The sequence below is a fragment of the Macrobrachium nipponense genome, chromosome 28 (genome assembly GCF_015104395.2).
Source record: "Macrobrachium nipponense isolate FS-2020 chromosome 28, ASM1510439v2, whole genome shotgun sequence".
NCBI lineage: Eukaryota > Metazoa > Arthropoda > Malacostraca > Decapoda > Palaemonidae > Macrobrachium > Macrobrachium nipponense.
Genome location: NC_087217.1, coordinates 53,915,794 through 53,943,591, shown reverse-complemented (window position 1 = coordinate 53,943,591; position 27,798 = coordinate 53,915,794). Strand labels below are relative to the sequence as shown.

Here is a 27,798-nt window from a genome sequence, read left to right as displayed (position 1 = left end):
CTCTCTCTCTCTCTCTCCAAAACGCTTCCATTCATTATTATCTTTCTCTTTCTCTCCCACCCACACGTCGTTCTCTGTCTCTCTCTCGCTTTCTAGCCGCTTCAATTCAATACCTTTCTATTTCATTTCCATCCATGCGTCCCTCTCTCTCTCTCTCTCCTGTCGCTTCAATTCATTATCTTTCTCTTTCTTTTCCACCCACACGTTTCTCTCTCTTTCTCTCTCCAGCCGCTTCTTTTTCTCTTTCTTAACATTGAATTCACTTCCTTTGCCACTTCAGTTCTTCTTCCTTTACCAGTCCCTCCTCCCCCATCCCCCCCCCCATCCCCCCCCCCCTCCACCCCCCCCCCCTAACCCCCCCCACCCCAAAACCCCCAGCACCGTTTAACGGATACTCCGCCCTTAGACGAAAGCCCCCATGCCTTTCCTCAGGTGGAATCGTGAAAAGACTTCTTTGCACACACCAGAGCGCTTATATTGATATTCATAGGTTTGAAGGTTACTGCTCCTGTCTCGTGCAGGTTTTTTTTTATTTTTTATTTTTTAGTAAGTTCACGTGGAGAGAAGGTCGCTTTATACTTACTGATGAACCCTCCCAGTATTTGTTTTTTCTTAAATTTTTGATTTTTTTTTTTTTTTTAACATTTTTTTGGTCTTGGGAAATTTTTTTTTTTTTTCTTTTTTGGTCTTGGCTTTTTCCAAGTAAGTTAACCTCGAGAGAAAGTGGCTTTATTTTTGTTCTTGTTACATTCCAAGTAGGTTTACCTCCGGAGAATGTGGCTTTATTTTTGTTCTTGGCTTTTTCCAAGTAATTTCGCCTCGAGAGAAAGTGGCTTTACACTTACTGACGAAATCTCAGATTATTCTTAGAATTCTTTGCACAGTTGCTTTAAATTTAACAGCATACATTTGCTGTTCGTTCCCGCATTTTTTTTATTCTTGTTTTGAGAAGGTATGTTTGCTGTTTATTTCTTTAATTTCTTTCCGTGTTTTCTTGAAAATCTATTTGAACAAATTTGGACTTATATATATTATAATAAGAATTTTTGGAGTGATTGCCGTTTTCATTTTTTTTCTTTTTTTTTTGCCCAGTGTGACACAAACATGAAGTTTCAGATGTACAATTGAAATTTTACGTATTTGCCTTAATTTTGGATCAGTTATCTCTTAGTTATTGCTGATTATTTGGACATAGACGATGGAGATAATCTTGTTTGACATTAATTATCTTGATAAAATTTTGATCTTCACAAGATTTTTTTGTTTGATAAAATTTTGATCTTCTGAAAATTTTTGTCGTAAACAAAATGCAACAGAAAGCATCCAACCCAAAGAGACTGAGCCAAAACCAATTCATGACTTAGTATATACGTATGCATAAACAACACAATGCAAATAGTACATAAGAATATACCCAGACACTCTCTATCATTTCCATAATAACGGTCGCAGCCGAATGGCTAATCGTTTCTGGTTAATGAGACGGGCGAATTGAAGGAATCGATAATAATTGTGTTTGTCTTCTGTTCATTCGGAATTTGCCGTCATCTCGTTCATTTGTCTTTGACAAATATTTGCTACAACTTCGCTACTTTTTCCCCTCGTCTATCAAATTCCTTTTACGGTTTGTATGCTTCTCTATTCTCTATCAACTCTGTGTAAGTGGTGTATATGTATATATATATATATATATATATATATATATATATATATATATATATATATATATATATAATTAAAGGAGCCCATAAAAACGCCAAAATGTGGAAAGTGAATACTATATTTCAGAGACTGCTGTCTCTCTCTTCAGGTAGGGAATGAAGTATAGTACTACTTATTTTCTATATGTGGTGTTTCTATGGGCTCCTTTTATTAGATGGAATTATGTTGTAGCAGAACATTTTAACCAGTCATATATATATATATATATATATATATATATATATATATATATATGTATATATAAAGGTAATGCCCCTGAGGAAAATGAAGAGACGAGAAATGTCGAGATCTTTCTGTCTAATATAATATAGAGTATTTACATATATAATGTGTGTGTATGTGTTTCCGAAAGAGACGGGCCTGAGGATTTTATAAAGGCTACTTTGTCTCTGAGAGAGAGAGAGAGAGAGAGAGAGAGAGAGAGAGAGAGAGAGAGAGGTGGGGGGGGGGGGGGGGGGGGGGGGATCTACTCCTTGATCAGCCATCCGGATGGTCTTGTGTCGAGGAATAATTCTTTGTTCTCGTCTGAGACTTGTCCTTATGGTAGTTGACACTGTGAATTCGTTCTCTCTCTCTCTCTCTCTCTCTCTCGTCTCAAAATCTTTAAGTAATTATTGTGAACTTTGTATTATAGGAGTATTAGAGGGGACTGTCAATCATTATAATGGTGCTTCTGTTTAGCCTTTATTTTGTTTTACATTAGGAAAATATTTTCCTAAAATGTGTGTTTATATATATATATTATATATATATATATATATATATATATATATATATATATATATATATATATATATATATATATATATATATACGTACGTACATGCCATCTTGTTTTGGTTTTACTTATTGCACTTAAAGTTATAAAAAAACAAACGTAATTTGTTTGACGAACAAGCAAAAAGGCGGTAATAATTTTCTTATATGGTCTTAGATACGTAATTCGTGACTTAAGATTACTTCCATGTGTTTCCACCGACGAAATTCGACGGAGATTATGCACTCGAGCGTTTGTCCGTTAGAGTGTCTGTCCACGAGATGTTTAAAGAAAAATTATGAATAAATTTATCGAATAATTTAGATGAAAATTTACGTAAAGGTGGGCGATAGAACAAAGAAGATTTGATTAAATTTATGGTGGATTTTGTGGATGTATGCGTTATATAGGCGCGTTTGGTTTTATAAATAAAAAAAAAAAAAAGCGATCCCGACTGAGGATTAAGCTGAGAAGAAGAGGAAGAAGCCCTTCACTTCCTCCCTGATGTATGAAGTGAAGGACAAATACTTGTTTTTTGCAAAAGAGGCCGACGGGGGGTGTGGGGGGGACCAAGCTTGTGCCTCCACTGCCTCAAACCCGGAGCAGACAATAGAGAGAGAGAGAGAGAGAGAGAGAGAGAGAGAGAGAGAGAGAGAAGGGGGCGGGTGACCACATAGAAAAATTATTTTTATATTGCTTCTTTTTCATATTCTACGACAGAAGACCAAACTCCTCAATGGCGTCGACGTTAAGAACGAACCTTCGACAACAGAAGGTTTTGTGTTATTGTTAAGTATGATGATATGGTTGGTGGCTCTCTCTCTCTCTCTCTCTGTCGGTGATTATACCGTTGCCACTAGGGCTGTTATTGTTGCGTATGCATTTCCCTCCATTGTTGCCTGATGTCGCCTCCTTGTTCTTTTCGATGCTGCTGTTGGCAGAGGCGTTTGCAACAGCGGTTGCTGGTGCGCCGTGCGACGTTGGTAATGCTGCTTTAGGCTGGCTTTCTCTCTTCTGTATTCAGTCTAGCCTGTTGTACGAATCCGTGCTTAATCTTAAAAGATACTAGGAATGTGTATATATATATATATATATATCTATATATATATATATTTACACACACACACACACAACACATATATATATATATATATATATATATATATATATATATATATATATATATATATATATACTTGGAAGGACTCGCTGCGACGGGAAATTTACGAAAAACTACGTAGGACTACAGATGCCCTGAAAAGGAAACTCGACAGAAAACTAAAAAATCTTATTGATAGCAGTGATTGGACTAATTGTGCACGTCAAGATTGTGTTGTTAACTTATCTAGTAAACAATAAGTGAAAATGTTGTGAGTGTGCTTGGATATTATATATATATATATATATATATATAGGATTATATATATATATATATAAATATATATATATATATATATATATATATATGTATATATACATATATATATATATATATATATATATATATATATATATATATATTTATATACGTATGTGTGTTTGTGTATGTGTGTGTGCGTGCGCGTGTGTATATGTACATGTGAGCGCAAGCACACTTAACCCTTTACACGATCGTAAAGACATGTTTGCTTGCTTATGCAAGAACATAAAAGCTTCCACACTCTCCCCTCTAAATTTGATTAAATTAGGTCGATATCCGAAGATGAGCTGCCATTATTGTCGGTTTATTGACATTTTTGGAAGTAGATCCGCTGATCGCGTAGCAGGCACTACACATTGATTGATATCAGGAATCCTGGATTTGTGTAAAATGTGTGAATATTCCACGGTGAGAATAACCGGAAAGAGAGGAAGGCTATATTTATCATAACACTCAGATCGAAATATTATCCTCTTATTGAAAGCCACATTTTACTTTTCAGGAACCCACTTTCTCATAGTTGTAAGAAGGAAGAAGTACACGGGTCCAAAAGCATGTTACCTATAGTAGATTCACATCAACCGTGCATTTGATGTCTAGGCCAGTCCCTTACGACGCTCCTGATTGGCTATTGATAAGGCAATCACAGGGCTGGAAACTCTCAGTCTCTCTCTCGAGAGTTCATATAGGCTGGATCTATTATGTACCACCTCTCCTGAGGGATACTTTTGAAGGACGTATCCCTCAGGAGAGGTGGAACATAGATCCTACCCATGTGAACTCTCGAGAGAGACTGAGAGTTTCCATCTCTGTGACTGGCGTATCAATAGCCAATCAGGAGCGTCGTAAGGGACTGGCGAAGACATCAAATGCACCGTTGATGTGAATCTACTATAGCCACCATCACCACTCTTTCCCGGCCCCGCAAAGTTCGGGGTTTGTTACCTAGGACTAGATTTCTTTGGGAGTCATTATCTTTTGTTTATATTTTTTACGGTCATCCCCAACGGGTTTGCACTAAACGCCGAATAGGTGGATACATAACGGATTAAAAACCCCGGGGGGGGGGGGGGGTCATTATTTAGGAAAGATCCGGCCAGAACCCCAGAAATAGGATGGGTTCCAACCGATTTCTATAATTTCGGCGCAACGACATTTTTTTGATGGAACAAATCTCGAGTAACTGATTTGATGATATGCTTTTGTGCGTTTAGTTGTAATTATGAAACACTGGACGCTTCCTTAAATAGGCTGAAACTCAAAGGTTTTTTAGTTTTCTGTAAAAGAAAGCTATTGTGCCGCTTTGTCTGTTCGTCCACACTTTTTTTTCAGCACTTTTTCTGTCCGCCCTCGGGTCTTAAAAACTGCTGAGACTAGAGGGCTGCAAATTGGTATGTTGATCATCCACCCTCCAGTCATCAAACATGACAAATCGCAGTTCTCGAGCCTCAGTAGTTTTGATTTTATTTAAAGTTAAAGTTAGCCATAATCGTGCTTCTGGCAACGATATAGGATAGGTTACCAACCGACCGTGGTTTTGATTTCATGGGCCGCGGCTCATACCCAGCATTATACCGAGACCACTAAAAGATAGATCTATTTTTGGTGGCCTTGATTATACGCTGTACAGAAAACTCGATTTCGCCGAAGAAACTGCGGCGCATTTTTCACGTTTTATTTTCTGTTGTGTCATTTTTATATAATTTTATGTTTAGTTTCGTCAAAAACACAGTCTAGTATTACCAACTGGACCATTCTGGTTACACTGGTAAGGTAACGCAAATAATTGTTCTCACGAGGCAAATTGTATATCTGTGAGCTGGGACCGATACATAATTGATAATAATAATATACATTTCTTTAACCAAAATCTAAAGAACAACGTATTATGCTTTAGGCCTTTACCGAAACGTTTAACAAGAAAGCATAGTTTCTTTATTTTTTTTTGTTTTGTTTTCGAGAATTCTACATCCATTCAATGTCAGCGGCGGTTACAATTTGTTTCGTAATAGACATTCAGTTCGCTGGCATACTTCCGAGCGGCATAGTTGTATAACTTGTATATAGTTGTTAGGTCAAATTCATTTGAGCCAGTAACGCCTCCATCTCTTCGAAAGACTGCTTGGAATTTGTATAAAAAGTGTATAGTACTCACTGTTATACCTGGATTCATACAGAATATGTAAATTTAACGACCTGCAGATCCTCAGAGTGATTTACAGCTAATAAATATTACGTAGCCAAACCATAGCACCGGAGGATGAATCACGCGCACCCTACACCATCGTATCATTGATGTTATTAAGACTGACTCACTATCCGGTATGTCAGTTATTTACCCTCAACCCCCAAACTATGATGTTCAATCAAATTTATAGTGTAGGGTGGCCTCAAATTAGACGGCATTGCCTTCTAACGAAATTGTTACGAATATTGGCATCATGAGTCGAGGTGTATTGACCCTCCTACTTCAGTTATCGGTCTATCGAAATCTCCCTCACTAGACTCCAGTGTTTTGGTGTTCGACTCATATCAATCCTTATGTTGAATGCTTTTTGTCAACAGTTTTTATGCCATAATCAGAGAATGAGAATATTTTTTACCCCGTTATTTAATCTCTTTCATTCTCTATAACGATTGAAAACTAGATACTAACCCGGTATGCCACCTAATCCGAGGTGCTAGCTAGTACTAAACATGGCGGAAGCTCCTCGGGACGCCGTGTTTAGTACTATAATATACAGCTCCTCGGGGATCAAAGTATTATATACACACCTTTCGGTTTCACAAAGGTGGATACATAATACCTGAATATTGTATTGGTCTTGATAAAGACATTATGTCCAGTTTTCATAAGTATTCCTGATGAAGTTACCATCCATCACAGTTGACCAACTATTATGTACATAATTCAAAACATAGGCCATCAGAGGCACCAGGGATTTAACGGACTGTGTGAAATGCCTTTCCTCGGCTGGGAATGGGAACTTGGTCTTATTGTTTGTGGTACTAATGCCGCCATCAAGCGAAAAAGGCATATATATATATATATATATATATATATATATATATATATATATATATATATATATATATAATTTTGTTGATAGAACCTCATATTTCTGTTGGAACTCGGGTCCAACAACCATAATGTGTTGAATCTTCCCGTTTTCTCTGTTTCTTCTGTATTCTTTTTAAGAAGAGCCGCACTGCACAACGTATTGGTTGAAAAATTCGCTTTTGTTGGCTCGCAAATACTCTCTCTCCTGGTGTGCGTGGTTATTGCGCTGATGAAGCACCGCGAAATTAACTTCTGTTGCTCTTTTGAACTTGGCTCTTATATCGCGCCCTTATTTGATGTTGCTTCGGTTAGCTCGAGATATTTTTCGTCTCGTCTTTGTTTTCAACAAGGATTGCATGGTGTGGGGGGCGGTTGAGGGAGGGGAAGGCAGTGTTGAGCGTTCATTGAATGGTGAGATTCATAATAGTAGTTCTTCTCCACACACACACACAAATTATATATATATATATATATATATATATATAGATATATATATATATATATATATATATGTGTGTGTGTGTGTGTGTGTGTGTGTGTGTACATACATATATATAATACTAAATATAGTTCTAATTTCGGATTCGCCATACCGTGGGAACAACTTACACACAAAAGGTATTATAATTGATATTTGATTATCAGTTATAATACAAAGATGCATGGAGAATAATTTACGCACACATACACACACACACATATATATATTATATATATATATATATATATATATATATATATATATTGTATAATATATGCACACACAAACATGTGCCGGTGTTTGTTCTTATACACGTACATGCGTATTATGTCACAACAGCACACCCAGATAACTATGTCTGTACGTTTAATGAATAAAGTTGTTTATTCCAAGTCTAGACGGATGAGAGGAACTCCCGCAACCACGTGCTTGTAACAGTCTGCTTCAGTGGGAGCGAAGGAAAAATGAACTGCATTCGGATTCCCCCTGAGCTGAGGAATGGGGTTTGAACTCGCCGGGGTTGGTACAAAATAGTCTTAGTTGGATGGTTGGAGTCTAGAGGTCCACGCCAGGCTTCTTTTACTTTTCAGCGTCTTCTTACAAGTCATGCCAGATTCAGTTAAACGCTAATATTGTAGAGAAGCGAATAATTTGAAGGATTGGAGAGACATAGTACAACTTCAATTTGGCCGATGCAGCTTTTCTCTTTTATAGACCTGGTTTGTGTTGGTATTAGGTTGGATTTTTCTATGGCAACCACTAACTTGGTAGAATAGAAAAGTATAAAAATTCGTATGAATAAGTCTGGTAAGGGAAGACGATAAAAGATAGTAAACGATTATTTGCAAAAAGTTGTAAATTATTCAGGGGACTTAGTCCCTTACGATAAGTCGATGATTAGTTTATATAATAATCATGTGTAAAATATAAATAAAAAAAACGGGCCATTTGGGATTATTAATGATGTGGTTTGTTGAGGATGGTGAAAATTGTTGAAAATAATCTTTTTTTTGGCCCGTAAAGAGAAGACATTGGATCAATGTAGTTATACTTGGTAAATATATATATATATATATATAGATATATATATATATATATATATATATACCTAAACAGGTTTCACCATAAAAAATGTACCTCAGACCATTCAGTAAGAAATGTAAAAGGAATATAAGTAAAAAAAATGTAAAGGCAGTTTATAAGAATGTAATAAATCATCTTGACGTCCAGAGGAACGTGGATAACATTTAGGAATCCATCAAGAAGTCCTTGATTGAAAGGATTCAGTGTGAGCAGCCTAATTCAGGAAAGGAATGCGGTTTTGAGGAACAGTACTGATGTTTGTTGCTGTTGCCGATCTTTTGACCGCCATGTCTTTCAAAACCGTGAATGTCTGTTCAGGTTTTTGCAAAGTAATTGGATGGCATTGATGTCAAAAAGCAACAGGATAATTGTTTAAAATAAGATTATTAATTAGTATGGTAGTACTCAGCCTAGTTGTACTATTATCAACAAGTGACGTTGTACATCCAAAAATATTTTGTTTTCGTATTTTCATTAATTTATTTTTTACAGAAATATGTGTCTCAGTATCTGTGGGTTAATTTGTGATTAAAAACTCGAATGATCTATTCACGTTAATCTCCTCTAACGCCGAAAGTATTTGAAAGGGATTGTGTTAAACTTTACCAGCCTGGTGCCAGCACGTTATGTTACTATATGCTTTATCCCTAAAGGGAAAGAGAGAGGTCATAAAAGACATAGTATACATGCGAGATGTTATCTTAGATCCGTACCATTCTCGCGAGATAAGATGTTTGTCCATGAAATAGATTATAATCACTCAGCCGTGACTTCGAATTTCCCAGTAAGTTTTCCGTTACTCAATTGGAAGAGGTGAACTGTGCAACGTCTTGAAGGTGAACGGCGCCGATCGTAATTGTTTCTGTAACCGTCTCCAAAATCATCTAAAGATACATCCCTGATTCCTCAGCTGGTTTTGAAATGAAAGACGCCAATCTGGTAGCCATTGCGTTGCGTTACACTCGTCGATCAAAGAGCCTGTCAGAAATGCTGAACGCGAGTCTGCCCACGGCCACGTAGATGTGGTCTGCCCCGCTAAATTTTATCTGACATTACTCTTTTTTTTACTCTAAGATGTGAAAAGAATATTCATTATTTGTTCATTTTTTATCCATCTTATTTTTAACGTAGGTTTTAGCCTTGTGTTCAATGCGCTTACGAACCCCAGGTCGTCTGGTTTAAATTGTATTGGTGAGAAATCGTTTAGTAACATTTGTACCTAAAGATGGCGCTATGATTATTCCAGGATCGAAATCCTATTTCTTAGCATTCCAAAACGCAATAAAAAAGTAACATTTATAATTCTATGCCACCACCCGCTTTCTGTAATTTTATATTCTCTTTGTTAATCCATTATCAGCCTAGTTATTTTTTTAGTCTGTCCTCGATCCGATCCATGAGACTTAGAGAAATTTTTTATTTTTTCTTATTCAAACGAGAAAAACCTCCCAAAAGTAGAGTTTGATGGTAATTGACGATTTCTCATGTGTCAGATTAGTTATTTATGACGAATATTTTTAACGATGTGGAACAGTCACATGTTCATTTCTCGTTATGAGGCTACACGCAATTGCTTAATGTTTGCGCGGTGATATATATTAATTTAGAATCTGCTCGATATATATAATTGCGTATGTAGTATATTTAATCCGCGTAGTCGTCAAAGTAGTTCTCATTCACTGTTTAAAACAACTTTTCTCGAATCAATTAATAATACTAGATAACAGTATGATTATTGATTAAAAACAGAAGTACATGTATTGCTAAGCTATACTTCAGTAGAATAAATAATAAGATTGAAAGTTGTCTGGTGTCAAAATCAAGACAGACGCCGTCCGTAGAAATGAAAACGAAAAGTCATAGCATAATATTATTATAGTTTGTGGCCTGCGCTTACAAATTAATACACGCTTTCAGAAAGACTCCTGTTAGCTTTGGGAATTTAACCATAATCTTTATTTATAGAGTTTAAGGACGAGTCAGACGGTATTTTCCATCGAGTGTTGAATATTTCTCTTGAGAAAAGAAAACTAATCAAGACCTGTTTACCGAAATTGGAAACAAAAACGGGAGATCGGTTATGGGAGAGAGGAAAACAGTTGGATTCATATGAAGACATGAATATGCATACCTCCTGTAACATGCACATGTATTTCTATTCTGCCCGTCCTGTTTCATGTACACAAATTATCCTGCCTGTTTTGTCGCAGTGTGTGTGTGTCCATCTTGCCCCAAATGTCGTTTGAAATTGTGGAGGGAAAACTGGCTGGAGAGTTATTGGCCGCAATACCAACCCCCCAGCGGTCTGTTGCCCTCCCCCACCCCTCTTCTCACTGTCCTTCTTACCCACCCCACCACCTCCTCTTACCGACTTCCTAAGCTGTTATAGTTTTCTATGCATCTGCCATGTGGAGCCGATAAGATTCTTTTTCAGCGTTGACTATCTGCGAACTGCTATGCTGTACGGGATCACAGTGAATATCGTTACGCTACGCTTTATAATTTCTCCCTTCATGTACGTAGATATATATATATATATATATATATATATATATATATATATATATATATATATATATATATAGCTATGAACTGCTATGCACATGTACGGGATCACAGTGAATATCGTTTCGCTACGCTGTATAATTTTCTCCCTTCATGTATGTAGTATATATATATATATATATATATCTATATATATATATATATATATATAGAGAGAGAGAGAGAGAGGAGAGAGAGAGAGAGAAGAGAGCTACGAACTGCTATGCTGTACGGGATCACAGTGAATATCGTTACGCTACGCTTTATAAATTTCTCCCTTCATGTACGTATTATATATATATTATATATATATATATATATATATATATATATATATATAGATAGATAGATAGATAGATTAGATATGATAGATAGATAGATGTGTGAGTACACACACTTGTAGACCTCCGATATCAGTCACAAATGGGATGAAATCCCAGTGGACGTTCAATGAGTTTATACGTCAACATTGTTAGGCATTTTTTTTTAGTGGTAACCCATCAAATTCCTGACAAGACAATGCATATAATTCTGAAATAAACAGTAGATAATATAATGTGGTGTCGGGTTTAAGTATTGTGTATATATATATATATATATATATATATATATATATATATATATACACACACACACAATATCAATGGTTAGTTCTGTATCTTATGCTATGCGCTTATAATACATGTTAATAACATTTATGTTGGTATAAACATCTGCGGTAGCTATTCTGTTTTATTTATGCAATCCGAAGTTTCTCCAGTCAGTGTGTTCCCACAATGGAAAGACATTATCTTATACAGTATTGTTCTTGCGTATCTAATTTTCTCCGGGTACAAAATACCTTTACTTATCGAGATAAACTACAATTTCCTTTTTTTGCCACGCCCTTTCTACATTTCCTGGGGTTTTGCGTCTCCCTGCTTTGTATATTCCACTTTGAACGGCGAATTAGTGTGGAAATTCGCGTTCAATGTATTTCTTGACCTAGATATATCACCATTGTTGTAAATGGGTAGGGGAAAGGGGGCATAGACAATATTTTTCCGCAATCATCAGTTCAGCCATCCCGCACGGAAACTTTGACATAGGGGATGCCATACCATTTATCATCAGTTGAATTTTATGATAATGCAACCTTTAAATTCACCTCGTGTGTTATGGAGTCGTACCGTGGGTACCGGCCAGCCATGGATGGCATGGGGCAAGGAGAGAGGGAGGAGTGAGAGAGAGAGGGGGAGGACCCAGCCAGCAAGGACTGGGAGATGGGAGAATCTGAGTTTTACAGTTGGCTGTGGGCACAAGGACTGGTTGTTGTGTTTTGTGTTTGAATATTTTGAATTATGTCAGTGATTCCTAATCGGCGCCGTTTCCTTCGTGATTAGCGCGCTACCCCTTGTGTACGGGCACTGTTTTCTCATCCTGTCATTCGGGTATTCATCAGGAGGGAGAGAGAAAAATGGCAGTTTAAAAGGACGTCAAAACCGTGAAAGTGAAACAGGTTAGGCGAAATCGGCGTGTCAGAGTGAAACTTCGGAGGACATTGTGACTGAAGGTTCTAAGGACATCGTAGCTGAAACTTCGAAGGACATTGTAGCTGAAAGTTCTTGGAAGGACAGTGTAGCTGAAGCGAATTGGAAGGACATTGCCAGTGAAACCTCGAAGGATATCGTAGCTGAAAGTATCCTCGTGACGAACATTTCGTTCCCTTGCAGGAACAAGTGAAGTTCCTGAAGAAGTTCCTCCCGAAACGTTGTTTTACGTCGGCCACGAAGGGCCGAGGCGTGGAGTAGTAGTTGTGTGTCATGAGAGATACGAAGGGAGAAAAGGGGCGCCGCGGAGAGGCATTTTGAAGATGGCGGGCGGCGTGTGAGGAGGAGGACATGATGCGGTGGATGCTCGTGCCGTCCGTTACAGAACCTGCGATTTCAATTCAGTAGAGGAAATATGGCGTCCGGGAGAACCTCGTCTCACCCTACTTCTCGCCATTGAAGACTAAACATGCATAAATAGGCCGTGGCGATGACCCTCGTGCTGTGTGGAGACGACCTAAGTGCGTAATTATGTGACGCTCGGGATTTTATTCGTACGCTTTCCTCGACGGACGTGGAGAAGAAAGAGAGAGACACGCACTGAACGACGGGAGGAAGAAGAGGAATAGGAGAGAAAGAGAGAGAGAGAGAAGAGTTTGTTGTTGACATTCTAATGCTTCTTCTTGGAGGCTTTTGTAAGTGCACTTCTGTCACTTCCTTCAGGGCTAGGTGTAAGAGATAAGAGAGAGAAAGAGGGCGTTAGACCAGACTCGGCTTGGAGGTCTTCCACCTCCGCCAGAAGTTGTTCAGGCGGGTAGTAATGGGGTTATTGTGTCGCCTCCTTCCCAGTTGGAGCTGCTTTGAATTTGAGGGGGTTTCGGCTTCCAATCGGAGACTGCGACCAGGGCCCACTAGCTAGGCCTATTGCCGTAGAGAGAGAGAGAGGGTTTTGGCGCCAGACTTGACATTTTGTTATAAATTTCAAACCCCGACGTCCTCTTTCCCTTGATGGTAAAAGCTAGGACAACCTTCGTGGACTTTATGATTTCAAATAATTAGACCTATACGGGGACCAACTGGGCCTATATAGTGCATACGTAGGGTTTTAGGTCATGACTATATATGTTGTAAATTTCAAACCATATTTTATTCTTCTTTCATGTGATTAGGAAAAATAGGACCTCCTTCGAGGACTTCATGGTGTCGAATAGCTTAGGCCTATCCATTCGATATTTAGTCAGGCACATGGTAATTCCCATTTTAATTAGGACAGGTAGTATAGATACCTAGGCCCAGATTAAGACCCTTACTAGTGTTTTATCCTTAGAAAAGACCTTTGAGGACTTCATAACTTTGAATATCATAGGCCTATCAATCCAGTTTGGGGATTCAGTTTAATTAGGCATTATAAATAGGCCTATGGTAAGACTAGCTTATAACCTAATGTTATATTTCCAGAAGTTGTCAAGGCTTCAATGTGCAAGGTTAAATATATCCTTGTGTGGGTGTTATGTAATCACTGTACCCTTGGAAATAGACCTAATTCTGGACTAGCTGCTGCAAAGATAAACACGGCACAATGTTTAGTACAGCATCCTATGTTAGGTTGGGCTACTTTGCACATTGTATGCAACTTCAGAGCCTTTTTGGGATGGTTGCTGTTACTATGGTAGGCTTGGTAACAGTTGAGGCAAGAAAAGCATCACAAATAGATGGGGGCTGTTATCAATGCTTTAAATTTATGAGTAAACATTTTATGGCAGATCTTTATTACCCATTTTATCAGCAAGGCCTTGCGTCGTCTAGGCCGAGCCATCAGTTTTCGCAAATTATGCAGGTACCCAGACAGGTGTTTGAAAAATAGGTCAAGAGAAGACATTCAAAACAACCTAACCTAATTTAAGTCTGTTAACCCACCAAAGCGGCTTTTGACATTACAATCTGTTAGTCTGATATATGATAGGCTATAGTGCAAAGTTTTACCTCTCCTTAAAGCACTGCTGTAGGCTAACCTTGTTTGTTTGATGTGGGTTAGGTTAGGCCAGTGTTTTGGGTTTAACTTTGTTGTTGAGTCTTGTTAGGCTAATGGTTAATTAGCTCCAGCAAAGTTTTATATTGTATGATAACCTACTAGTGCAGCGTAGCTTATTTTTCAATACTGGACCTGTTGGTAATTGATGTGATATTGTTAGGCTATTTGAATAATATTGACCTGATGTTTTTTGGCTATTTGAATAGTTTCAGGCAGCCTATGAACAAGCTATATCTAGGCTACATAAAAATTAGGCACAGGATATTGGTACGGCAGCCGTATCCCTGATTGTGATAGATATTGGTATGGCAGTGAATTACGCATGCGTCAGTTTCAGACTTCCTGGCGTACAAATAACATAGTGTAGTGGGGGGTACTATTTCTATCAGGTACCACTGATTGCACTATTGACTTGCTGCAGCTACGGCAGTTTGCTAATCATGCAGCAGTTGCCGTACACTGTTGCTAAGAGCTATAGGTAGGCACTAGAAGATCAGCGAGATTAGTAATAATAGTCAAACTGAATTGTTTAGCTGAACATGTTCAATTCAAAATGTCAAAGTGAAGCTCCATACTGTCATCAACAAAGGACCAAAACATTTTGACAGTAAATGAAAATAAAAAAAAATAAAAAAAATCCCAATAATGCTTAAACATACTTAGATTTTGACTATATACATGAAAAATAAAACTAAACTAATATATATGTGTACTTCAAATCTTTGAATCTCCTCTGAACCGTGTAATAATAAGTTTTCGCTGAAAAAAGCAATAGACGCCTACGAAGAGTCAAATTTCCAGAAGTTGGATATCCGTAGGTCACGAACGATTGAATCTGTCCTGAAAAGAGCTCCAAAGAGGAGATTCAAAGAAGACTTGAAGTACACAGAAATCGTGCTCTGCTGTATTCATAGTAGTAAGGAAAACTACCAAATTCGATCCTCTGGTAAACAGCCTAATTAATCGTAAGTAATCATCCAAATCAGGTCTATATTAACAGCAGGTTTCCCATTGGATGCACTACACCTTACTAGCTAAGCTTCAAATCTTCTTTGAGTCTCCTCTTCCGAGCTCTTTTCAGGGCCTATTCGATTGTTCATAACCCATGGATATACAATTTCTGGAAGTTTGACTCTTCGTAGACGTCTATTGCCTTTTTCAGCTTGTTGAAACCTGGAAACATCTGTTTTTCGGCTTGCTGTCATTATGCCGAGGCAAACAAGGGTTCGCGCTGCACAATGCACAGCCGTACCAATATCTATCGCAATCAGTGATACGGCTGCCGTACCAATATCCAGTTCATAAAAATTAATTTCATACATTCAACTTACCTGTCAGATATATACATAGCTATAGACTCCGTCGTTCCCGACAGAATTTCAAATTTCGCGGCACTCGCTACAGGTAGGTCAGGTGATCTACCGCCCTGCTCTGGGTGGCAGGGCTAGGAACTATTCCCGTTTTCTAATCATAATCTCTCTGTCGCCGGCTGTATCAACATTGTTGTTACTTCCTCCTGACTAGAATTCGTTTTTCGCAAAGCTTTTGATCATCTTATCGCTGGATATTTGGTGACGTACTTGGATCGTTGTTTGGCATTCGCTATCGTGGACTGTTTTTTGGACTTGGTTTTTGGATTTTGTGAATATGTCTGATTCTAGTGTTAGTTTCAGAGTGTGTGTGAATGAGGGCTGTAAGGTGAGGATTCCGAAAGCTTCGGTAGATCCTCACACTAGTTGTAGAAGGTGTAGAATGGTTGAATGTTCAATTGAGAATACGTGTAATGAGTGCGGAAGAATCTGAGTGCACAAGAGTGGAAAAGAATCTAGACTTCTTACTTGAAGAAGTTAGATAGAGATAGAGAGAGGAAGAAAACCCATAGAAGGTCTGCCTCTCATGATCTACTTTCTAGCTCTGTAGCTTCTTCCTATGATAATGAACATTCTGTTTCAGCCCGTTCACAAATGGCTAATCCCTCTAGTTCGGCTTCGGAAATAGCAGAACTTAGAGCTTCCCTTCAGAAAATGCAGGAAAAAGTCGCAGCATTGGAAGGTAAGCAAAGTGAATGTGACAGTGATATTAGTGTCCCAGTGTAGTGGAGGGGGCGTCTGGTCGTTCTCTGCGACGCTCCCAGGCCTAGACCTCTTCCAAGCTCCCTGGCCCGGAGGAGAAGGAAAGTCGAAAGCCGTACGGGGGTTGTGGAGAATCCCCAACGATCAGGCGTCCCTTCGGCAGAATCGATCGTATCGACTGCTAAAGACCGCTATAAGAGGGTCCTACGAGAGTGCTTTTCGTCGTCGAGTTCGCCTTCTCCGAGAAGAGGGTGGAAGGAGTCGAATCTTTCCCGTCCTTTGAAGAGGAGTATGCAAGAGCCTGCCAGGCGCCAGGCGCCTGCGGAACATGAGATCAATTCGAGTCCCGAGCGCTTCTCAGAAGGAGGAGCGCCTTCGGTAGTAAAGAGGGCGAGAATACGGTCAGACTCTGAGAATGGAGGAGATCCTAGAGCGCCTTCCAGATCTCCCTCTCCTAAATCGGAAGATTCCTCAACCAAGAGAATCTTGAGGAATATGCAAGAGCAATTAGCCTTGCTAGTAGGAACTCGTTATAAGGAGCCTACTCGTAAGAAGGATGATAGGCTTCCTATTAAAAGATCGAAAGAACTATCTCCTGCCAGGCGCGACGCATCCCTCAGGGGAGTTGTCGCTCAGGCGGCCATCTCTGGGGGGGGCGGTGCGCTAGACAGGCGAGAGGTAGGAAAGGAAGCTACTCCTGTCAAGAGTAGGGCGCCAACCAGAAGCCAGACTCCGAGTAGGCGTAACGAGCCAGGACAACATTCAAGATCTTCAATCAAGCACCAAGAACTGGATGAAGAGGAAGATCCTGTTAGGAGTAGAGCACTTATAAGACGGAAAGCTCCTACTAAACATCAGACGGATACTCCTCCCAAGGACCAGAGTAGTTCTGAACTAGTTACTCCTCCCAGGCGCCAGGAGTATTACGAAGCTTATACTCCTCCCAGGCGCCAGGAATATGCGGAACTTAATACTCCTACCACGCGCCAGGAGTATTATGAACAGAATGCGCCTACTAAGAGCCAGGAGCATTCGAGGCGCTTTGCGCCTGCCAGGCGCCAGGCGCCTGCTGAAAGCCAGGAGTATTCGAGGCGCTCTGCGCCTGCCAGGCGCCAGGCGCCTGATGAAAATGCGCCTGCCAGGCGCCAGGCGCCTGATGAAAATGCGCCTGCCAGGCGCCATGCGCCTGCTGAAAGTGAACCTGACACTCGTAAGAGAGTAAGAGAGGAGTCAGTAGAAAGGAGAGAACCTTCTCCTTCCGAGTCTCTTAACCCAGAAGATGCCTCGGAGGACGAAATGAAAGGATCTTCTAATTATAAAGTCCTTTCGTCCTGCTGTTGGAGGAATATGGAGACTCTTTGACACCAGCTGCTCCTCCTTCGCCACGTTCGCAGTTTTCGAGCACGAAACCACTCAAGTCCTCCTCTTTCCTCAAATGAAGCCTGCCATTTCTATGAGGAGAGCGCTACAATCTCTTGACTCCTGGTTCAAGAAGAAGAAGGAGTTAGGAAGGACGGTCTTTTGTATGCCTCCCGTCAAACTTACAGGAAGGAGAGGAATTTGGTACGAAACGGGAGAGGATATAGGATTGTCTCTGTCCGTTTCAGCCGAATCAGATTTCTCGAGTTTGGTGGATTCGTCTAGAAGGCACGCCTTGAATGCAGCAAAGGTTACATGGGGGCTTTCGGAAACGGACCACCTCATCAAGAGTCTATTTCGCACCCTAGAAGTTTTTAACTTCTTAGATTGGTCCCTTGGGGTTCTGGCCAAGAAATCTCAAGAAAATGAACAACTCGACCCAGAAACCCTGAATTGTATCCTAGCCTGCATTGATAAGGCTGTTCAGGATGGATCAGCTGAGGTATGCTCGCTATATGGTGCAGGAGTGTTAAAGAAAAGAGCGGTGCACAGTGCTTTCCTCACAAAGGCCGTCTCGCATTCGCAGAGAGGCCGCCTTATTGTTTGCCCTCTCTCTGAACACCTTTTTCCATCGCAGTTGGTGAAGGACATCGCGCATTCTCTGGCGGAAAAGGCCACCCAGGATCTCCTTAGACAATCATCAAGGAAGAGTAGGCCTGTGGCTAGTGAGGAGAAGAAAGTGGCTCACCCAGCTCAGAAACAGCCCTTTCGAGGAGGTCTTCCAACTAGACCGATCGCCAGAAGGAAGTCAACCGATAAGAGGGGTAGGTCTTCCTTCCGTGCCTTTAAGAAAGGGAAGTGAGAGTTCCGTCCTCCAGACACCCGTAGGAGCCAGGCTACAGTATTTTGTGAAAGCCTGGGAAGACTTAGGAGCCAACACTTGGACGATGTCGATCATCAAGAAGGGGTATCGCATCCATTCAAGGACATTCCTCCCTTGACAACATCTCCGAGGGAATTGTCCGCCAGATACAGGGACCAGATGATGACGGACCACTCTTCGGCAAATGGTGAACAGATGTGGGAAAAAAGGGCAATAGAAACTGGTACTGGATTGCAACTCCCCGGGGTTTTACAACCGCTTGTTTCTTGTAACAAAAGCCTCGGGGTGGGGATGGAGACCGGTACTGGACGTAAGTGCGCTGAACAAATTTGTCGAACAACAGAAGTTCAGCATGGAAACGTCTGCCTCAGTCCTTGCAGCACTACGCAAGGGGATTGGATGGTGTCCATAGACCTTCAGGACGCATACTTCCACATCCCGATCCACCATTCGTCGAGGAAGTACCTTCGATTTATGTTCGAAGGCAGAAATTATCAGTTCAGGGCCCTGTGTTTCGGCCTGTCCACGGCTCCTCAAGTCTTCACAGACGTGATGAAAAATGTAGCGAGACACCTACACTTGAAAGGGATAAATGTCTCAATGTACCTGGACGACTGGCTCATCAGAGCCAGGTCTCAAAAGCAGTGTTTGGAGGACCTGTTAATAACACTGGAGTTGACAAAGTCTTTGGGACTGATCGTGAACCTCGAGAAGTCTCAGATGATCCCCAGCCAGAACGTGGTTTATCTGGGGATTCAGATGGATTCTCGGGGTTTTCGAGCTTTTCCTTTCCATCGCAAGAAAGACTAAAGAAAGGCTGTGCCACAGTATCGAACTTTCTAGGGAAAGAGCGCACTTCGGCGAGGGAATGGCTGAGCCTTCTGGGAACCCTTTCCTCGCTCGAACAGTTCTTTCTCCTAGGGAGATTACATCTTCGACCGCTTCAGTTCTTCCTAAGAAGAAGTTGGAGTTGGAAGACAGGTCAGCTATCGGATACGTTTCCAATATCGGAAGAAATAAAACACCATTTGAAGTGGTGGTTGCTTCCACTAAAGGAAAACAAAGGAGTGTCCCTGCAAGTACGGAACCCAAGCCTGACATTGTTTTCAGACGCCTCGGAGGCGGGCTGGGGTGCAACATTGGGACCCACAGAGAAGTGTCAGGCACCTGGTCGGCAGAACAGGTGTCATGGCACATAAATTGCAAAGAGCTCTTAGCAATTCACCTGGCGCTAAAGAGCTTCGAACACTTAGTCAGAGACAAAGTCGTGCAGATAAATTCGGACAATACGACAGCTCTGGCTTATGTCAAGAAGCAAGGAGGGACGCACTCTTTGCTCTGTACGAGCTGGCACGGGATCTACTGATTTGGGCGAACCAAAGGAATGTAATTCTTCTAACAAGGTTTGTTCAAGGGAGAGGAATGTGAGAGCGGACAGACTGAGCAGGAGATTCCAGGTCCTTCCCACAGAATGGACACTCCACTCAGAAGTCTGTCAGAGCCTGTGGCGCCTTTGGGGGAAGCCTCAAATAGATCTTTTCGCCACATTCCTCTCCAAAAGGATAGATACATTTTGTGGTGCCCTGGTGGTAGGAATCCCCGAGCTTATGCAACAGACGCCTTTCTCCTGGACTGGTCAGGAATAGACGTTTACGCTTTTCCCCCGTTCAAGATTCCTGGGGTAAGTAGTCAGAAATTCGTGGCATCCGAAGGAACCAAGATGACTCTGATCGCTCCGTATTGGCCAGCTCAAATCTGGTTCACAGAGGTGATGGAATGGACAGTGGACTTCCCCAGATCTCTTCCAAACAGAATAGATCTGCTCAAACAACCCCACTTCGAGAGGTACCATCAAAATCTACCCGCTCTTGCTCTGACTGCCTTTCGACTATCGAAAGACTCGTCAGAGCGAGAGGGTTTTCTCGCCAGGCAGCAAATGCAATTGCTAGAGCCCGCAGATCATCTACGAGACGAGTGTACCAATCGAAGTGGGAAGTTTTCAGAAACTGGTGTAGGTCGAAGAAAGCTGGTCCTCTTCCAGTACCTCTGTGACCGAAATGCAGATTTCCTTCTGTGTCTAGACAAGAGTCGCATCTCTCGGTACCAACTATTAAGGGGTACAGGAGTATGCTCTCAGCAGTCTTTAGAAACAGAGGATTAGATCTAACGAATGACAAGGATTTGCACGACCTCATTCGTTCATTCGAAACATCTAAATCACGCGAACCTAAGGTTCCAAGCTGGAACTTAGATGTGGTTCTTAAATTTCTTTCATCAGATGAATTCGAACCACTTCACACTGCTTCGTTCCGTAATATCACGAGAAAGTGTTTTGTTTGTTTTGAATGGTCTCCCTTGCAACGGCAAAAAGAATCAGTGAGTTGCACGCCCTTGAATCAAGAGTTGGGCTTCAAAGGAGACTTAGCAATTTGTTCATTTCAGTCCCTTTTTCTGGCCAAAAAAAAATGAAAACCCTTCGAATCCCTGGCCCAGGAGCTTCGAAGTTAAAGGACTTTCTAGCTTGGTGGGCAGAGAGGCAGAAAGATCCCTGTGCCCAGTTAGAGCTCTAAAATTTTATCTGGACAGGAAGAAGCAGTTGGGGGGTTCGCAGAAAAGTCTTTGGTGCTCAGTGAAAGACCCCAAGAGAGCAATGTCTAAGAACGCATTAGCCTTCTTTGTGAGAAGTGTTATCACAGAAGCTCATAAGAAGTGTCCAGATGATTCGTTTAATCTCCTAAGAGTGGGAGCCCACGAAGTTAGAGCAATCGCAACCTCGGTGGCGTTCCAAAGAAATATGTCACTAAAGAACATTTTGGATACAACTTATTGGAGATGCAACTCTGTGTTTGCATCCCATTATTTAAAAGACGTACGAGTTACGTATGATAAATGCTTTTCGTTAGGTCCGTTTGTGTCAGCACAGACGGTTCTGGGTAAAGGAGAAAGCACCAATCCTTAAAATTATGTACGTAACCCTCTTGTCGGATGTGTTCTCGGGTTTTCGGTGGATGGGAGTGTCAGTTGTCGCACAGGCGGCCTTCACTTCTCTTTATTTGAAAATCGAGTGACATCTGACTATCAGAGGGATACAAAAATTTGTTATTTTTGTATGTATGATTTTCGAGTTTGTGGTTGTTTGCAAAGATTTGGGGATGGGAACTCTAGGCAATCTTAGAAACTAACACGGGTTAGGATCGGGTGATCGGGATTGGTTGTGTGCTCCTTAAATTAGTGCGTGTTGTCATATAAGCGGATGTGCTCCCATTGACAAACGCCATTTAGGATTCTGTCGAGTAAGTGGAAGAGACCCCATCGACAGATCCACAAGAATTCTTGGCCACAGATCACTATCTCGCTAAGGTTCTTGAGATGAAGCAGACTCCTAGGCAGTAGCCACGAAGTCTTCCATCTAAGAAGGTAGGAACTAAGGTTTATTTATACCTACAACATATGTTGTTTACCTGTCTAGTCAGTTAGTTAGCTGTCTCTTGCCCTCCACCAAAGGGTGTCAATCAGCTATGTATATATCTGACAGGTAAGTTGAATGTATGAAAATGACATTGTTATGATACAATAAAGTTTCATACATACTTACCTGGCAGATATATACAATTGAGACCCACCCAGCCTCCCGCAGGAGACAGGTGGAAGAGAGATTATGATTAGAAAACGGGAATAGTTCCTAGCCCTGCCACCCAGAGCAGGGCGGTAGATCACCTGACCTACCTGTAGCGAGTGCCGCGAAATTTGAAATTCTGTCGGGAACGACGGAGTCTATAGCTATGTATATATCTGCCAGGTAAGTATGTATGAAACTTATTGTATCATAACAATGTCATTTTTAATACATGATGGTAGGATATATTTTCATGTAGCATGCACAAGACAGCTTAGTACGGTGGTATTGACAACATACCAGTGGGGCCAATTGTCAACATACTTCATTGTACTATGTTTTTTATGTTTGGATGAATGCTAATTTAAAGCCCTGAGCCAGTACTGATGTACCATAATTAATAAAGGTAATCACAGGATACATCCAATCTTAATCTAGGGTTTACGTTAATTAAACCCCCTGGATTCATGTTCTCCCAATTCGCAGACTCCGTGATTCATGGATTTCTCTATTGAACATTATTCATGGAAAATTGCATACAGGACACAGTTATTTTAAACTTTACCGGTTTCCAGCTGGCGCTGAGTATTTATCCTAATGTTAAGACCGAAGGTTTGCAAGTTATGAAAAATACAAATTAGTTACAAATTTGTCATTTTTATTGTAGTGTCTTACCGAACAATTATAGAGCCGTGATTTCCACGAGCGGCAGGATACTAAATTCAAATTTAGCGCGTCGGCGTCGCCAACACTGGTGGTGATGACGTCATCTCCCTCCACTCGCGGGAGAACCAGGTACAACTGCCCAGGTGAATCCAATTCTTTTCCTGCCGGCGTCCGGTGAACATCGGTGGTCGGTGCGGTTGGATGACTTTTTTTGTGGATTTGATCTTCGGAATTGGTGAAGTACTCTTTTTTGGCGTTGTTGTTATTTTGCTTTTTACTTAGGCGTTGCCATGTCGGATTCTAGTCCGTCGGGAGTTAGGTTTTGCATCTCAGGATGTAAAACTAGATTATCCAAGTTAGAGTATGATTCTCACACTAAATGTGTTAAGTGTAGGGGACAGGTTTGTTCAGCAGATCGAACATGTAACGAGTGTAGTGATTGGACTGATTCTCAATGGAAGTTTTTTAGTTCATACTCGGAGAAATTAGCTAAAGACAGAATTAGAAAAGCAGCGCTTAGGGAAAGTAGACTTAGCTCTGCTTCGTCTTGCGATGCATCTGTTCCTTCTGTTTCTCCTCAAATTGTTATGTCTCCTTTAACTACACCTCCTATTCCTCCTACTAATCCCACTTCTCCGGCTTCCCGTGTAGTTTCTTCCGACACCATTGCCAGTCTGGAATCGAGGTTAGATCAGAAATTTTCGGTACTAGCGAATACGGTTTTGCAACTTGGTAATTCAGTTAAGACGTTTTTGGAGAAAGCGGCTTCAGGTAAGAGTGTAGTTGAGGGTGCGTCTGTCTGTCCTGACACGTCTCCTAGACAAAGGTCACTGTCCAAGCTCCCCCGCACCGGGGAGAAGACATACCGAAGTCCAAGGGAGTCGATCGGGGATTTGCCCACAGACAGGCGCCTCTCTTGTTGAGCCTGTTGCGCCTCAACAGGGCTCGGTTAAGCGTTGGAAAGGTGTTGCGGTCAGACGCCTTTCGAATGATTCAAGCGATTCGTCTCCGGTCGCGCGGCGCTCTTGGCGAGATTCGCCCGTTTCGCGTCCCTTAAAGAGGCGTTCAGGCGCCGATTCTTCGCCTCCTCCAGTCAAGCGGTATAAGGAGCCTGAGAGTAGGGTTGCGCCGCGGCCGTTAGCGGCTCGTTCGTCGCCTCAATCTGTGCCTTTTTCGGCTCCATCTACTAGTAGAGATTGTGGTTTTAGCGCTGTAGCTAGCAGTTCTAAGGGTGTTTCTTTAGGCGCTTTTTCGTCTGTTACGCCTGTTTCGCCTCGAATTTCGGCGGCTCCGAGCGAGGCGCAAGTAGTTTTTCCGCCTCCTGCTGAACATTTAGGCTCTTCCAAGCCTACGTTAACTGTTTTTGATTCGTCTCTGGCGCCTTTGCGCAAGCAGTTAGAGATGTTAACCAACTGGATGAATGAGTCCAAGGGTGGTTCGAAACCTTCAGATCCGGTTGTAGTTCCGTCTACTTCTTCGGCGGTATCAGAGAATGAAGAAGAAGTAGAGGAGGAGGATTCACATCACCTCGTGTGATTTTCACGTCTCCCTTAGATTTCTTCTGGTATCTTATCCAGATTATTTTGAGAAAGCGGCTCCGCGCCCCCCAACTTCGACTTTTTTGATGAGGAGGAAAACTTCAGACCCTCTCCTCCCAAAAACTTGTTCTATCTAAAGCGGTTAGACATTCGTTGAAAGAGACTGAGAAATGGATGTCTATGAAAAGAGACTTAGGGAAGGCTCTTTTTGTGCTTACCCTCCCTCTAAGTTGCTTCGTAAGAGGTATAGGTTTTATGTAACCGGGGAAGCTCCTTCTCTGGGAGTTTCTGCCTCCTCCCAGGGAGACTTCTCTAGTTTAATCGACTCCTCTAGAAGATCTGCTTTCGCCGCAGCGAAAGTTTTCTTTACAGCGCCTGAGTTGGACCACGTTGTAAAGAATCAATTTAAACTTTTGGAAGTCTTTAGCTTCCTTGATTGGACTATTGGCGCTTTAGCGGCCAAGATCGAAGACTGTCCTTCTCTTTCTCAGGAGGTTAGCGGAGGATTGGATTGGTGTTCTGTCCTGTGCGGACAAATCCATTAGGGATGGATGTGATGAGTTAGCTTCGCTCATCGCCTTTGGTACCCTTAAGAAAAGGCAACTTTGGCGCTCCTTTGCTTCTAAAAGGGTTACGTCCCAACAGAAGTCTGCTCTCTTGTTTGCTCCTTTTGTGAAAGATAACCTCTTTCCAGACGATGTAGTGTTGTCAATTTCGTCTGCGCTAGATAAGAAATCTACTTCGGATTTACTGGCACAGTCTACTAAGAGGCCTAAAGCTCCTGTGGAGACTGTTCCTTCGGTTTCTCCTCTGGCCCAAGTGCCTTTTTCGAGGGGAGAAAACCAAAGCGCTTCTTTCGGCCGAAGTCGAATTTGCGACCTCAGTCTAAGGCCTCGGCCAAGGTTAACAAACCTTCCAAATGAAAGCTCGGTTCTTCATGCACCAGTGGGAGCCAGGCTGGCTCTGTTTTGGGAGGAATGGGAAAACAGGAGCAGAAGCCTGGGTATTGGGCAAGTACTCAAGTTCGGCTATCGTATTCCTCTCGTTTCACCTCCCTCGCTCTCACCTGTGCCAATTCCATTCCAGGCATACTCTCCGGGCTCAGACAAATTTCTGGCGCTAGCCGCAGAAGTGGAAGCGCTTGTTCTCAAAGAAGCGATATAGAACAGATAGAAGGAGATTTTCCTCCAGGCTTTTACAATTGCCTTTTTGTAGTCCCCAAGTCATCAGGGGGCTGGAGGCCGGTTTTGGATGTGAGCGCCCTGAATTTGCATGTCCAGAAAACAAAATTTCATATGGAGACCACTCGGTCGGTTCTGGAGTCCATCAGACAGGGGATTGGATGGTCTCTGGACATGCAAGACGCTTATTTTCACATTCCGATACATCGCAAATCTCGGAAGTACCTGAGGTTCATGTTCGAAGGCAAGGTGTTTCAGTTTCGGGCGCTTTGCTTCGGACTAGCGACCGCTCCTCAAGTTCTCACCAGGGTTCTATCCCCGATAGGAAGCTGGCTGCACATATTAGAGTAAGAATCTCCCTCTATCTGGACGATTGGCTTCTCCGGTCGGAATCAGAGAGTCGGTGCATGAAGGACCTTGGAACAACTCTGGATCTTGCCAGAAAGTTAGGAATTCTGGTCAACAAACAGAAGTCCCAGTTGGTTCCATCTCAGAGCATCCTTTATTTGGGGATGATTCTGAATGCTCAAGTTTTTCGGGCTTTTTCTGTCCCCGAAGAGGGTTCAAGGCTGTCTGGAGACAGTTCAGGAGTTCTAGGACAAAAAGGTAAGTTCTGCCAATCAGTGGATGAGGCTCCTGGGCAAATTGACGTCAGTGGAGAAATTTGTGACGTTGGGAAGACTGCACATGAGACCTCTGCAGTTTTTCCTGAGAGCCTCTTGGTGCAGGAAGACACAACCAGACTCGATGACCTTTCCTGTCACAGATCAAATAAAAGAGGACCTAAGGTGGTGGCTCTCTCGAGCAAGTTTGGAAGAAGGTTAGATTTACGACCCATCCTCCCAAACCTACAGTTCTTTTCCGACGCATCGGACACAGGTTGGGGAGCCCTACTGGGAAATCAACGGACTTCAGGAGCTTGGTCGGAGAAGGAGAAGAAGTTCCACATAAATGTAAAGGAACTGTTAGCAATTTTCTTGGGGCTCAGACAGTTTCGGAGCTTAGTAGAAGGTCGAGTAGTGGCAGTGCATTCCGACAACTCCACGGCTCTCTCGTACGTGCGGAAACAGGGGGGGACTCAGTCTTTCTCTCTGTACGAAGTAGCCAAGGATCTCCTCCTGTGGTCAAACGAAGCGAAGGTTCAGCTAGTCCCGAGATTTGTTCCGGGAAAGATGAACGTCCTGGCGGACGAGTTAAGTCGTCAACAGCAAGTGTTACCTCTGGAGTGGACTTTGGACAACAAGATTTGTCAGAAACTTGGCGCCTTTGGGGACGACCGTCAATAGACCTGTTCGCGACATCAAGGAACAACCGTCTTCCTCTCTTTTGTTCTCTAGTCCCAGATCCTCTAGCTTGGTCGGTGGACGCAAAATGCGTTGGATTGGTCGGGTCTGGAAGCTTATGCATTCCCTCCGTTCGGTCTAATAAGAGAGGTGCTGAACAAGTTTCATTTCGCACAGCAATGTAACACTAACGTTAATCGCTCCCTTTTGGCCCAGGAAAGAGTGGTTCCCGGACCTTCTCCAGTTGTTAGTAGACTTCCCCAGACTTCTTCCTCCAGAGAAGTGGCTTCTCAAACAACCTCACTTCAAGAGGTTCCACCAAAACTTGTCCGCTCTAGCTCTGACAGGGTTCAGACTGTCCGGGATCTTGTCAGAGCGAAAGGATTTTCAAGAAGAGCTGCAGAAGCTATCGCTCGTTGTAGGAGAGAGTCTTCTAACAAACTCTATCAAGGGAAGTGGAGAATCTTCAGAGAGTGGTGTAGAAGTGCTAAAGTCTCTACTTCTGCGACCTCTTTAACAGAAATAGCAGATTTTCTTCTATTTCTTAGGAACTCTAAGAAACTGGCTCCTT

At 41.9% G+C, this 27,798-nt stretch overlaps 1 protein-coding gene across 6 annotated transcripts in view; it reads left to right on the top strand.

Annotated features, from left to right (window-relative positions):
* The window catches only part of LOC135201746 (PHD finger protein 19-like), a 593,548-nt gene that overhangs the window by 487,891 nt on the left and 77,859 nt on the right, over positions 1–27,798 (top strand). Inside the window, exon 1 of one of the 6 annotated variants that reach the window (XM_064230961.1) lies at positions 12,340–13,292. The exons of 4 other annotated variants lie outside the window; for them this stretch is intronic. The gene's annotated coding sequence lies outside the window, so the exon portion shown is untranslated. Of the gene's footprint in view, positions 1–12,339; positions 13,293–27,798 lie in introns of those variants that run through there. One more of the 6 variants, XM_064230963.1, reaches the window with a different exon arrangement.